The following is a 12156-nucleotide window of genomic DNA, read 5'->3' as shown; positions in this document are numbered from 1 at the left end:
TTTTGAGATGGCGGAAACAACCCTTGCAAGTGTCAATTCAAAAACAGATTAGATCCAAGTTGAGGCCTTTAATGTATGTCCCATTGAAAATGGCTGTTCATTAGGGACATGTATTACAGTGACCTCACTACTGCTGTTAGCTGAACACAAAAGCATTATATTATACTGTATATTGTTGAGTACAGTAATAAACAAAACAGTTTTATAACTTGGTTGATGGAAAGCAATAAAATAATTATGTACATTTGTTATTGCATATTATAAACTAGGTGGTTCAAATCCTGAATCGGCTAAGACCATATACCATGGGTATGACATCAAATCACTTTTACCACCTCTATGTTGGTAACTAGTTTATAATAGCAATAATGCATTGTGAGGGTTTGTGATATATACTCTACGCATGAACTGCTCTTTACCATGGTATATTGGCCCTCTCATGCCTTATTGTTTAATTAAACCCTAGACCTCAGTACACCATCAACAATGTGACAGTAAAATGTGCTCTACAGAGCTTTTTAAGACGACATAAAAGGTATTGTCCTTTAGAGGTGAAAGAAGAACTTCAGACTAAGTTATTAAAACGTTACTGTATAACTGAACAGGTTTTCTTTTGTATATATTTGTATTAGTCATTTTTCTTCACTAGGGGATACAGAAGGGAAGTGTTTAATCCAAATGATGTCCTTTCACTTTACAAATGTATTTACATGGCATTTTTGTATATTTTAAGCACTTTGCAGACGTTGTTCTCGGACATAGTAGTGAAGTGAGGCTCGGACTTGATGGACATCAGGGTACACAAGTGCACCGTGCCCCTGTTCTCCGGATCCACCACATCCCAAATTTCAGGCAAGCTGCATCCGGACCAGTGGAGCACCGATAGCAGTTGGAAGACAGGGCACCCAAAATGGAATGTAACATGACGAATAACAATCTCAATCACAACAATCATTTTTATGGTATGCTTAGAAGTACCACCCAGTTAACCTGGAGCGCCGGTTAAACCAGGAGTCATCCAGAACGAAGTAGTCTGCCTGCAGGTTTGTCAGACTCTTCTTGACTTCCTTGGTACAAGTTGTACACCAACTTGGTCTGTTCCCTGTTAGAATACAGCATGATGCACTGTGGTGCTTCTAACAACAGATGGCACTGTAACGCAGAAGGCTTTCCTCTCCCAAGTGTCCTCATAGTGGGGGTGATTCACTACGGCTCTACTGGTGGAAAGCTTCACACTTGCCATGGTTGGCATGGAGCCGGGGAAACATGGCATCTTGGACCACACACACAAATACAGTACATTCCTTGTAATTCCCTGTCAGCATTGCAATAATTTGCATCCATCCTGGGTAGTAAGTCACCTACTGAGCTTGGCAGCAACTGAACTAGCTCAGCGTTTCCATGGTATGCCCAGTAATCTCTTGTCCCTCTATAACTCCTGAGGGCTTTTTTTGTACAATGACCTACCAGGCATGGTGTTGGCATTGATCCACTGCAGGAGCTGCTCCTGAGGCAGGATGCTAAAGTCTCCCGTAATGCCTCATTGACTCTGAAAGTTGGCCAGGCCTTGGATATCCATGACGGACAGTATGCCAAACACAGCAATTTGGTGCTTGAAGCGCTCCTCTATCCAACCAAACAACTGGGAAGCAATGGAGAGCAGACATACAGATGGATCCATCAGGCAATAATAATAATAAAAGCCTGCCAGTGATGGAGAGCTGAGCTGTTTCATTGTACTGGCCACCTGTCGGCTCTTTACACTAAAACAATAAGGCTTGACTGGTTGGTGTGACAGGATGTCAGTTAATGAAAGTGGTGATTTGATTTTTGTCAGTCTTTTCACCTGTGTGGAGCAGATCAGGGAGGCCGTAATGCACATGAGTGGCGCCAGGAAGAGTTTGATCCTCATGACCAGGACCGCCAGCACAGCGAAGTCCACAAGCTGCAGACTGTGATACACTCCCTAAATTGCGCACACATAAATGGGGAAAACACAGATGTCAAGAATTATGTATACATCCATCATCCAATTGAGTCAGTCACTGAAGAGTTTTGATGATGAACTTCTGTGATATTTTCCATTGAAGATATGACATTTATATAAACAATGTACTCCACATTTGGGCCTTTATGGAAAACCGTAACAATACAGTGTTCAATTTTTTTGACACTCTGCATAGCTGTGATGTCGCTTTGAAAGTAAAAATGAATAACAAGATTGACTCACCTCTCCATTATCAAACTGTGCCAACCTAAATTATGGAAGACAAAATGTTTTCATGAGTCACACGCCACTGAATTGTTGGTCTGGTCTGTCTGTAGACCTAAAAGACAGTAGGGGGTGCTACTGCACAATGAAAATGATAACTGAAGCTACTTGGTGGATTGGAAAACACTCACTGCTCAGTGTCAAAGATGATAATTTATTTGAAGTCAACACTGATGTTTCAGAAATCTCCAGAATATCTGGTATACATTTAGAGCTGAAACAATTATAACCTGTTTGAATATTGTCAAGGAGGGAGAATCACAAATTTGCCCGCATGTTCAGTGGACAGACAGTGATAAAATTATCCTAGAACAGTTCCACCAGGAAACAATTCTGATTTGCTGAAGCGATATTGTTGCCAGCAGTACTCTGATGCTATTCACATGCATACTTTAATTTCTTCTCTGCAAGGACTTGGGTTAACACGTCCCCAAAGACTTCCTGGGCGCCAAAACGTCAGTACCATCTGATAATGGAAACCAATATGTTTAACCAAAGCCAGAACATCCTTTCATAAATTCATCATTTTGGTTTGGTTAAATATCTATATCTATTCGCTGATGTCTTTGTTTTATACTCCACCACTTATTCATACGTCAACTTAACAACTGCAATTGCAGTCTCAGACTGAAATATGTAGTGAACGACAGCACAGTGGAGGATATCAGTTTGTATCATCAGGCAATCATGTAGTACTGACAAAATAAGCAAAGATAAATAAGACAAAATAAACCCTACTTCCAGCTCCATAAAGTCACATTCTGGAGTGCAGGTGCACATCAATGTTTGGAAATCCTTGTATTTGGAAAACTTGGATCTGATCAAGTTGCCAATGTTAGCCTATGGAGAACAACTGTGAGGTTACAGTCATCTAAGGATGCACACCTTTATATGTAAACATCAAAAGAGTTAGTGGTAGCATTAAATTAAATGTGTGACTTCATTTGCAAAAGACAAAAAAGAAGAATAAGGAATCGTAAGATGCGGGAAAGAAAAACATTTTATTTTGTACGTGGCACTGAGAACGAATCCACTTTAACCAAAAAACTTTACATCATCGGTCACTCCGAGGATGAACGTCATGGAGAACTTGAGAAGCAATGTGGTGGTAAACCTGGCAACACCCTGAACAAGCATGAGGATTCAGAAGGACAAGGTGGCACTCAAAAACTAGTGTAACACTGTCTCTAAATAATTGCTCATCAACTCCACACTCTATGAACCTAAAGTACTGTAGGTTTTCACTCGAGCTCCCTTATTAGGAACTGAATTAGACCTGGGACACCAGAATAGAAAAGTAGCACTACTCCCAGTCCCCAGGCTTGGAGTTAAGAACCTTTTTCAAAACAATTCTTGAAATAGGATTTCATATAATTGTGATGATTCCAGATGAGCAGATATGTGCTATATTGTCTCTCAGTGCAATGATGGCCTGGAAAACATCACTTGAGAAATAAGATTTTTGACAGACCGGCATAGTGTATTCCAAGTTTTCTCACCCAGGCAGCAACCAGGGAAAAGTGTAAAAAGACATGACAAGTGTCAAATTCCCAAACTGCATGACAAAGCAGAGAGCAAGGGAGACCTGAAGAAAAAGAAAAACTGTTCAGCAAATCAGAATTGTTTCCTGGTGGAACTGTTCTAGGATAATTTTACATACTGCTGGTACTACTTTTTCTTTAAAGCCTGTGATTATTGTTAAAAAACTAAATGTACATTTTAGGCATTTCTTCTAGACAATTTAAATAGCATTGGGGTCTGACTTGGAGATGTAGAAATGGCGATTGAAACCTGGTCTCCGTGGTTGCTTAAACCCACCAAAACTAGAGGCCTGCATGAGCCTGTGACAACTGTCTACTTATCAGTTAAGTGGTAATACTTACAAGGTGCACAGACAGTATTGTCTTCATCCTGGCACTAGTAGACAGTCAAGTAACAGGTAAACAGGCATGCAACCTGGCAGACAACAAAGGCATTTTAATTCCTTCTCATTATTATTGTACAGCCGATGGTCTACAGTGCATGTCTTGTAAATTCCCTTTTGTAGCCCAGGAATTCTACCAACCTATTTTTCCAACATAAGGATTTATTTACCTAACTAAACAAAACAGACTGAGCAAACGGCCAAGGAAGAAGGAACAACAAATTGCATTCACCAAGAGCAAATATTGATCTTCCTGCAGTGTTGGAATGCCTACCAAATAATACAAAAACACTCAGTGGTACATGTATCAATCACTGGAGATCAACATTTTGATCAAAGTTTAAAAACCGATAAGTTTATGAAAAGGATCGTGAAGCTCTTGATGGATGTGAAACGTATGGATAAATGGCATGTGAATGGATGATACCTGAGAATGCGGGATAACAGCAGCATCTGCAGAACAAAGAAGGAATAGGAGAAGCTCTCTCTCAGCGGTGGAGTCCACATGACACGAGTGCTCTGGAATACATAGCATAAGTTACAATTCTGCAGCCAATCAGGATACTTTTCCCATAAAGTACACTGTTTAGAACCTTAAAATGAACCTTAACCACAGAACAAGAATTTTATACTAGGTACAACCCAGTTTCATAAAAAATTAAGATGCTGTGTAAAATGTAAATAAAAACTGAATGCAATAATGTGCAAATCATTTAAACCATATATTCAATCGAAAATGGTACAATAGATATTACAACATGTAAAATGTTGAAACTGAGACATTTTATTGTTTCTTGAAAAATATATGCCCACTTTTATTTTGATGCCAGCAACATGTTTCAAAAACGCTGGAACAACTCAAGAAAAGTTGTGTAATGCTAAAAAAGAAACCTGGTGGAATATCACACAACTAATAAGGTCAATTGGCAACAGGTAAGTAACATAATTGGGTATTAAAAGATGATTCCAGAGAGGATGGGGAGGAGTTCAACACTCTGAAAGACTACGTGGGCAAATAGTGATTCAATTTAAGAATAAAATTTCTCAATGTAATATAGCGAAGAGTTTGGGGATATCATCATCTATGGGTCATAATATCATTAAAAGATTCAGAGAATCCAGAGAAATCTCTATGCGAGAGGTCAAAAACCAATATTGGATGGCAGTGATCTTCGGCCTTCAGGTGGCACTGTGTTAAAAATGGACGCGATTCTGTAGTGGACATCATTGCATGGGCTCAGGAACACACCCAAAAACAACTGTCTGTGAACCCAGTACGTCGCTGCATCCACAAATGCAAGTTAAAACTATATCATGCAAAAAAGAAACCATGCATAAACAAGATCTGTCATAGCCAGAAGAGGACTGGTCACCCCTCTGAGCCTGGGTCCTCTCTAGGTTTCTTCCTAAAATTCGGCCATCTTAGGGAGTTTTTCCTAGCCACTGAAATCCAACACTGTTGGATTTGCTCCTTGGGGTTTAAGGACGGGTGTCTCTGTAAAGCACTTTGTGACAACTGCTGTTGTAAAAAGGGCTTTATAAACACATTTGATTGATTGGGATCTAGAACCGCCACCGCTTTCTCTGCACCCAAGCTCCTTGCATATTTCAGCAAAACAATTACAAACCACATTCTGCCTGTATTACAAAAACATGGCTCTGTAGTAAAGGTCTGTGTGCTAAACTGGCCTGCATGTCACCCATTGAAAACATTTGGCGCATTATGATAAGAAAAATACGACAAAGGAGACCCCGAACAGTTGAGCAGCTGAAATCCTGTATCAAGCAAGAATGGGAATACATTTCACTTTCAAAACTACTGCACTTGGTCTCCTCAGTTCCCTCAGAGTATTGTGAAAAGAAGGGGTAATCCAGCACATTGGTAAACATTCCCCTGTCCCAAAAAATTTTTTAACGTGTTGCTGGCATCAAAATCTAAATGGACATGTATTCTTCCAAAAACAATAACATTTCTCAGTTGATATGCTGTCTTGGTACAAATTTCTATTAAATATAGGGATAATGATTTGCACATCCTGGCATTCTGTTTTTATTTGCATTTTACGCAGCATCCCAAACTTTGGAAACCGGGTTGTAATATAGATGTCAGTATGTGTAGAAAGCTTCAAATATAGAGAAGGATTATACTGTACGTGGCCTAGAGTGGACCAGTTAAGCCACAACCTCTAGTTCACATATATTGCTTTAGCGTGGGTTTGAATCCTGCCCACTACTTTTATATTCTTGCGTACTATCTGTCAGTAAAACATGACAAGCCAAAAGAAAAAAAGAAAAAGATTCTATAGCTTTGGTTCCAACTGTGAAACTCACCTCTTCGTAGTTGAAGAAGAGACACAGGACAGTGGCAACACCACCAAGACAATTGCCACTGCAAAGAAAACATCAAATTGTCACCTAGAGTTGCTATAGGTGCTCTAGGTACTCAAAATAGTGGATATCCAAGATAACCATTTCATGACTCTCCCTAGTGATGAATTAACCCGTGTACCAGCTGGTTTGTGCCATCATGCCTCTTCATGGACTACATTACAGCATGGTGTGGGAAGTAAAACAAACATAACTGGGAACAGACTGGAAGTAACCAACAACTCTTTACCTGAGGTAAGTGCCATATAGGAAGAAAAGGCTCATCAGCGCCCGATTCAAAAATGAGGCTGCATCCCCTAAGACTACAAAGGGGAGAAAATAATTGCAGGTGGTAACCAATTTATTGTGCCTCCTAGACGGAATAGTTTGACATGACCACAGGAAGCTATTTACACTCAATTGGTATGTTCTAAGATTGGTTGTACCATCACACGTTTATTCCAACAGGCCTTGATTGGTATCCCAAAAAAGTCCATGGTGCCAGTGTAAATCCGGAATAGACTGTAAAGGAAAACCTACCGACAAAGGGCTCTGCAAGGAAATACAACAGTTGTCGATCACTGTGCTACAGAATTAAATGGTAGCCATTTCTCTTTTGTTTAGTAGAATAAATAATGTTTGCACTTGCATATGATGCATTGCAAAATTATGATGAAACATTACAAGGGAAATAATAGGAGAAAGTTTCAACTCCAACACCTCTGGATATAGGTTGAACCACTTCAGAGCATTGATCACATGAGGGTATTTAGAGAACCTGTTGTTCATGATCAGGTGGAGCCCATGCAAAAAGGATGGTGCAGTGATGAAGTCCTTGAAATTTGAATAATACAGACCCTGCAGAAAAAAAAAAGAGTGAGGCGAGTTTACGATCCGAGGTAAGACTCCAATCGCCACAGCCTTTAAACAGTCTCTCCACTGGCAATGTTTTACAACAACCAAATGTTGCCCGGGCCTCCAAAAAGGTAGGTTGGCCTACATTGGAGTGAACTGGATGCTTCATTTGCAGATTGGTCTATTTTTCAATGTCTTCAATAATAAAGGATTTCAAATCTAAAGCCCATTTGGTTTGGCACCAAGTAATAATCTTAACATGCCACTTACCGTCTCTGTGCGGAAAGACATTTATTTTTCAACTGAAGTCAGGTGTGAAAACTGTCTGCTATTTTCAAAAAGGTTTGATAGATGAACCCTAAACAGATAACAATTCAGACATCATATTGTGAAGGGAAGTGTGTCTGAAAAACAAAATGGCTCACTGACTGGCTAAAAGAAGTATTCGCCTTATTCACCCACGTCACTTCCTTTAAACCAAAACGAGGCTGTGGGGTACGGAAGTAACGTTGGCCTGCCCATCTGTCATAACGTTACCTACAATGCAGCTGCATTGTTGTGTTCCCAAATGTACATCTTCAAAGAGAAAGAAATCCCATACAAGTCAAACATTCCATCGTTTCCCAAAAGATCCTGTATTTTGCCGTGAATGGACTCCGGTCGCCATTTCAAGGTAAGATATTAACATTAGTTTACGATGCTAACGTTAGCCATATTTTTGTTAACTGTCATAGAGATAGCTAGCTAAACCTTCTGGCTAAATAGACATGACTTGATTAGCCACGAACCGGTCCTTTTTAAGTTATAACAAGCGAAGGGCTGATTCGGGGGTAACGTTAAGCAAGTAGTTGCTCTTTTTACTAGCCTGGTCAGCTAACGTCCTGCCGTGGGTAGCATGTCTTACAGCAAAATATAAACAAGACGTGATCTGTGCCTGTTTATGATAATAACAATTGCTAATCTAGACCATGTTAAGCACACAACTACGTATAAACAGTGGATAAACAGCAAGCGTATTTGTTCTAACAGTGGCACCACTCCGCAAACCGAGCAGTTTATCCACAGTCATGACACCTGAATGTTGTAAGGTGCCTTGTCTCGCTCGTCTTGACTGTCGGCAAAATAATTTATTGTTAACACTCAAAATAACAGTCAGGCTGTTGTGGTTAATATATCTTAACAATGCTTTGCATCAGCTTGTAATGTTGTCACGTCCTGTTGTTTTATCTAGCTAACAAGCTAACTTCAACAGTAACGTTAACTAATGCTGATTTCAGAAAAAAAGCTGTGATCGTCCGTGCATTACCTTCCACGTCGTGCACATATCCCTCGATCCAGTTGCTGTATCCTTTAAGCAAAACAGCCCGGGGAATCATGCAGTCCTTATTGGCCCATTTTTCGACATAGTCCACTGTTATGTTGGGAAGACATGAAAGATTTGATGTCCACAAAGGTATCGCCATGATGATAGACGCCCGCTGCTGCGCTCTGTCAATGAACTTCCGGTTAGAGTGTACCCCCCAGCCTCGTTTTGGATTTCAAGATGGAGGCGCGGTGATAAGGTCCATTGGCGTCATCCAGGGATACCACTGAGGTGGAGGCATCCCCAAAATGGGTTGCCTGAGCTTCCTGGGAGGAAAGGGGGACTTTGGCTTACCTGATTTAAGGGGTAAAAAGGAAACATGTATCAGCAAGTACCAGTACCAGCAGTCAAAGTTTGGACACATACAGCTCTGGAAAAAGAGACCACTCCTAATTGTGTTAAATCAGCATCTCTACATGTATGGTAGCCATTCCATTCCAGTGTCTGTTAAATTCCAACACAGGCATACCTCATTTTCCTTAATGAGGTACTGATTCGATGATTACCTGAACCAAATCTAATTTAACGAGGAAAAGTATAAAAAAAACACTGCTGTGGTCATCACTATCCTCTTGCAATAGGACCAGCTGGATGTGCAAAAACAGTGCAAGTAGTACCTCAAAGGTAATTTGAATGAAAAAATAACTATTCAGCATGATAAAAGAGCTGAAAAGATTTGAGTGAGGAGCTTTGAGTGAGGAAAAGAAGGGTTCAATTCTGGCTTTACTGGCAGAGGGATACAGTGAGCGTCAGGTTGCTTCCATCCTGAACATTTCAAAGACGGCGGTTCATAAGAACAAGGTTGAGCAACAGACATTGGGGACAACAAAGCTACAGACTGTCAGAGGGCAAAAATGACTGTTCACTGACCGAGATGACCGTCAGCTCATTCAAATGTTACTCAACAACCGTAGGATGACATCAAGTGACCTACAAAAAGAATGGCAAACAGCAGCTGGGGTGAAGTGCATGGCGAGGACAGTTCAAAACAGGCTCCTAGGGGCAGGGTTGAAGTTGTGCAAAGCTAGAAAAAAGCCCTTCATCAATGAGAAGCAAAGAAGAGCCAGGCTGAAGTTTGCAAAAGGATTGGACTGTAGAGGAATGGAGTAAGGTCATCTTCTGTGACTAGTCAATTCTTCAGCTTTGCCCAACACCTGGTTGTCTAATGGTTAGACGAAGACCTGGAGAGGCCTATAAGACACAGTATCTCACACCCACTGTGAAATTTGGTGGAGGATCTGGGGATGCATCAGCAAGGCTGGAATTGGGCAGATTTGCCTTTGTGAACGACGCACAAATCAAGCCAAGTACAAGGTTATCCTGGAAGAACACATGCTTCCTTCTACTCTGACAATGTTCCCCAACTCTGAGAATTTGTTTTTCCAGCTTCATGCCTCCAGCCAGGTCAATCAAGGTGTGGATGTTTTGTAGCAATATTGGCCAAAATTTGCCCTGAACAGAGAACTCGTTATTGGCCTTTAAACCCACGATAAGACTCTTAATATGAAATGGTTAAAACATTTGAAGAGGGATGTGCTTTCCAAACTGGATAGCACTGAGGCAGAGCATACTCATAATAGGGCTGTTAAATTGATATTTGATAAAAACAAATGGCAATAATAAAAATGGCATTCTTGCCAAATTTCGCCATCTGAGAGAATACTCTTTTCCATAGCCAGACACATTGTGATAGAAAAAGATCTGCATTTGGTCCACTATCTTCAATGCTTGGTCGGGTTGTAAGAACAAGATTACCCAGCTTGCTAGTTAACTTACCAATGTAGAAGTCCGGCCGAGACAGCTGTCAAATTATAGGAAATTCAAAAGGGCAGGGTTTGTTAAATTAATTCATGCTCAGTCACTGTCAGTTATTAATTATAAACTATACTGTAGCCGAAACTTACCAAGAATGACTGTGATTCCCATTTTTGTCTCGTCTTAGTTCAACATAGACATTATCTATAACGAAGGAAAACTTGTCTATAACACATTTCCATGGATGTCGAGAGAAACATATTTTCAAATAGGTCGTTCGTTGGGATGACTTACAAAAACAATGCGTTTACCCCCTTTGTATCATCGCTGGGGGTGGGTTGGGTTGTTTTTAAAATAACGTTATCCGCATCATCACTTTTGCAGATAAAGTGGGCCGGTTTGCGTAACCGGCGGGTCTTCACCATCGCTGTGGCTACTTTGAGTAGGTATTTTAGAAATGTTTTGGTAATTCAAACGTTTAGTGAAATATTGGAACTTGCTAACTTTTAAACTAGCATAACCACTCAATAGACCTTCACTTTGGTAAGCTTTAGTAACCATGTTGACGGTTGCTGCTATAATGGTTTCAATTGCTCAAGCATTTACCCGATTCGCACGAGCACCAGGGTTGCCAGATTTTAGCGAGAGCCTTTCGGCCCAGTCACCCGGAGACACCACGAAAATAAACTCCCTAACAAAAATGTTACTATACAACTTATGGAGCTAATATCAGCTCAAAAAGGCGCACTTTGTATATCACGAGTCTGCAACTTACAAATACTGCTTTGCGGATACAACTCAAGTTCTACAGATAAAAATCTTTAAGGTTAAAATTACGGAAAGTTACAGTATGTGTAAGTAAATCATATAAAATATTGTCTGTTGCGTGCCATGTGTTGGTAAATGTTTTTTACTCTTAACACTAGAACCGCAAGCCCTTTCAGACCCACTGTATCCACCAGAGCCAACGCCAGTCATAAGCACACGAATCATCCACATGCACATTCTCCTCCTCAGCCAGCCAGCCACAGCATCAGTTCATCCACTGGGTCGTTGTCAAATGTAAACACAACATTCTTTCAAGTACAGTAGTTTCAGACGGATGTCGACATGGTCATTTTATATTTTTTGTATTTGGCTGTGAGGCAGTGCCACAGTCTACCGCATGCCCTGTTGTGGACCGTCCCTTTGGCGCTGGAATTAGATGAGGGACATCTGTAATGAGGCCCACCACTGTAGTGTTGCTGGCAATCATTGATGATGTTGTGGATTCGGTCCTGGCACCGCAGTTGTGGGTGAACACCAGTGAGCAGAGCTCACAGCTTTGGGGGGCCTGTGCTGAGAGTGGTGGTGCTTGATGTTCTGCTGCTTGTGGTTAGGGTTAGTGTTTGCAGCTTACAAATCTGCAAGGCAGGATCTGTAAGTTGCAAACTCAAGATTCTACAAGTACATATTGTGACATACAATTGTGCATTTTTGGGTTGATATTAGCTCCATAACAACCCTACCTGTAACTCAACCCGCCCAAGCCCATTTTTGCCCGCACACTGTCATTAGAAATAGCCCAATTGTGCCAGAAACCGCCACATCTGGCAACACGGACGAGCACTATACATTTGT

General features: G+C 40.8%; 1 long non-coding RNA gene across 3 annotated transcripts; it reads right to left on the bottom strand.

Annotated features, from left to right (window-relative positions):
* Window positions 1-1555: 1555 nt before the first annotated feature.
* Window positions 1556-7864, bottom strand: LOC105012777. Of its 3 annotated transcripts, none has more exons than XR_002197283.2 (10): window positions 7689-7864; window positions 7284-7421; window positions 7010-7115; window positions 6814-6886; window positions 6528-6585; window positions 4624-4715; window positions 4156-4228; window positions 2231-2255; window positions 1847-1966; window positions 1556-1642 (listed from the first exon to the last, which is right to left on the bottom strand). It is a non-coding gene; the product is annotated as an uncharacterized LOC105012777 (long non-coding RNA). The 3 variants fall into 3 exon arrangements; XR_002197284.2 differs by having other exon boundaries at window positions 7342-7421; XR_828177.2 differs by lacking the exons at window positions 1556-1642; window positions 1847-1966; window positions 2231-2255 and adding an exon at window positions 3262-3857.
* Window positions 7865-12156: the final 4292 nt, after the last annotated feature.

Source organism: Esox lucius, chromosome 10 (assembly GCF_011004845.1).
Source record: "Esox lucius isolate fEsoLuc1 chromosome 10, fEsoLuc1.pri, whole genome shotgun sequence".
In the NCBI taxonomy this organism is placed as follows: domain Eukaryota; kingdom Metazoa; phylum Chordata; class Actinopteri; order Esociformes; family Esocidae; genus Esox; species Esox lucius.
The sequence above is the reverse complement of the archived record's forward strand: the minus strand, read 5'-3'. Positions and strand labels throughout refer to the sequence as shown.